Genomic DNA, 2,847 nt, shown 5'->3' with positions numbered 1-2,847 from the left:
GGAGTGGGTGAGTGCTGGCTCAGGAGCGGATGACGGGTGCGGGACAATGTAGCCAATTACAGCAAAAAGTGCCTTATGTTCGGGACCAAAAGATTATTTAACGAGCCGGAGCGGTCCCTTATGAGGCGGGCGGCAGGTCTGGAGCTCGTTGAGGCGAGAGGTTGCTCGGATTAATTGCTACTTATGCTGCGGCTTTGCGCCCGGACTTGAGTTCTGCGTCAGGTGAGGAGCTGAACCGGGCCGGGTCGCCCTTATGGATCGGCAGCATGGATGCTTTCAGTTTCTCCTTTAACAGCAGCGGCGGCCCGGACAGCAAAGACGGCGTTGAAGCCGCAGAGCCCCGGCCGGGAGCTCGTCTCCTCGGGTTTGGTCCTGCGGCGGCGGCGACCCCGTCCGCAGCCGGATACTGGACCGCCGTGTTCGATTACGAAACTACCGCCGAGGATGAGCTCAGTCTGCGGAAGGGGGATCGGGTAGAGGTGTTGTCCAAGGACTCGCTGGTGTCCGGGGATGAGGGGTGGTGGACAGGTATGATCGAGGACCGGGTCGGTATTTTCCCTAGTAACTACGTGGGTAACAGCATCTCGGAGAAGATTCGGGACACGCCGGAGGACTATGGCGCTTATTCGGTGCCTCAGTTACACTGCGAGTAACCATATATTTATGCACATAAAACATATATACATTCGCCTTTATAGCATGCTTTATATATTGTGTTTAGTTGGTTTGCCCCACAGTAATCAGTAACCACATTAACACAGCTTGTGCTGCACATTTTCTCCATCTACTGAGGAAAAACCTAAACCAATCTAAGATGGTGTACTGATCTTCCAGCATGCCTAAATTGGAGTTCAGCTGGTCCCCCAACCTGACTAGTTAAGAAGTCCCCAAAAACCCTCTAAATCCAGTCAACTGACCAGGCTAGGAGACTAACTAAGACCAGCAAACGAGCTTAGACATGGTAACGGGTTTCAGGCTGTTCCAAGATGGTCTTCAGCTGGTTTACCAGCACTTAATTTCCAAACACCAGCTGATAGCATGTCAGTGATTGTCTACCAGCTAATAGCTGTCATGTTCCGAAAGACAGCTACAATCTTAAAGGAATAGTTCACCTAAAAATGAAAATTCTGTCATCATTTACTCATCCTTATTTAATCCAAACCTGAATGACTTACTTTAATGTATGTGCAACACAAAATAAGATAATTTGAAAACAGCATTGGACCCCATTGACTTCATTGTATGGACAAAAAACATTTTTCAAAATATTTTTCATTTTTCCTTCATATGGATTTTCCAGCAGGCTCCTCCCATTCAGATTCAAGTCAGGCACTGATCTTGGTTGATGGGGCTCATTCCAATTCATCCCAGCAGTGTTCAGTGCAGTTCACATCTGGATTCGTATGCCACTCCATAAAACATTTTATTGGTGGCAAGGTTTTTCCTCATACTTTAGGTCATATAGTGTGTTTGTTGATATGGGGTCTACCATTTAATTATTTTTATGCAAATTCAATGTGTGTTTGTGTTGTGCTCTGTGCTTGTGGTGAGGAAGCATATCTGCTATGTTTCGCATCTTTCATGCTCTCTATTATAGTGTGAGTGCCCTTGTGTTGTCAGTCACATGTCGTGTGTTGCTGCCGGTGGTCGTCTGCTTTTCCTGAATGGCTGCTGTCCTACTTTTTATCATGTGGTTCTTGCCAACTGCAATATTAATAAGAGACACAGTGGCCCAGACACACCGTCATCCCAATGGCTGAGGAGAGACGATCGCACGCACATCTTTGTTTCACTGCTTTCCATTTTCTCCCATGTCAGCCATCATTTTTAAAGCACATATCCCACCATGTGAAGCTGCTTTCTGCAGATTTATGCCGGTCTCTTTCTACCTGAATCTATCAGGCATTTGAGCTGTTATTCATATGAATGGCACGTAAATCATAATAAGTTCCTGTTTGTTTTCATGTTCAGCCCCTTTTAATTCAGCCTCTCAGATAAACATGCTTACCCACAGTTGTTCATGTGCTGAATCACACTTTTTATTCCCAGATGTGGATACATATACACTATCTGTCAAAATTTGGATTAAGTAAAATTTATATAATGTTTTAGAAAGACGTCTCTTATGACTTCCAAAGGATGCATTTATTTTATCAAAAATACAGTAAAAACAGTAATATTATGATATATTATTGCAATTAAAATGATCTGTTTTCTATTTGAATATATTTTAAAATGCAATTTATTCCTGTGATGCAAAGCTGAATTTTCAGCATCATTACTCCAGTCTTCAATGTCACAAGATCCTTCAGAAATTATTCTAATATGCTGATTTGGTGCTCAATAAACATTTCTTATTGTTGTAAAATTTGAAAACAGTTTTTTGATACTTAAATGTTTTTTGAAACTGTGATACACTACCATTCAAAGGTAGGCAAGATAAAAAAAAAATGTAATAATTTTTTTTTTTTTATTCAGCAAGGACACATTCAAAGGTTAAATTAATCATAGACGTTTATAATGATACAAAGATTTTTATAATTATAATTATAAAATAAATAATTGCGTCCTCTTTTGGAAGGCCAAACAAAGTAGTTTCGCTTTCACAACGAAGCACACAGCGTCACACATGGCGGGCTAGAGTGAGCGGCAGCCGGCGGGCTAGAGTGAGGAACGGCCGGTGGGCTTGAGAACAGCGCAGCCGGCGGATTCGACGAAGGAGTGTCCGGCTGGCTTGCGGCAACCACATGTGATGAGTGATGACTCCGGGCTGGATATCGTACTCTTTTGGAAGGCCAAACAAAGTAGTTTCGCTTTCACAACGAAACACACAGCATCTTCACGACA

At 43.1% G+C, this 2,847-nt stretch overlaps 1 pseudogene; it reads left to right on the top strand.

Moving 5' to 3' along the window:
* Positions 1–2,847, top strand: part of LOC107683463 (mitogen-activated protein kinase kinase kinase 9-like) — a 16,618-nt pseudogene continuing 13,771 nt past the window's right edge.

Source organism: Sinocyclocheilus anshuiensis, unplaced genomic scaffold (genome assembly GCF_001515605.1).
Source record: "Sinocyclocheilus anshuiensis isolate Anshui unplaced genomic scaffold, SAMN03320099.WGS_v1.1 scaffold413, whole genome shotgun sequence".
NCBI classification, from domain to species: Eukaryota; Metazoa; Chordata; class Actinopteri; order Cypriniformes; family Cyprinidae; genus Sinocyclocheilus; species Sinocyclocheilus anshuiensis.
Note: the sequence above shows the minus strand (reverse complement) of the source record. Positions and strands in the feature narration are given on the sequence as shown.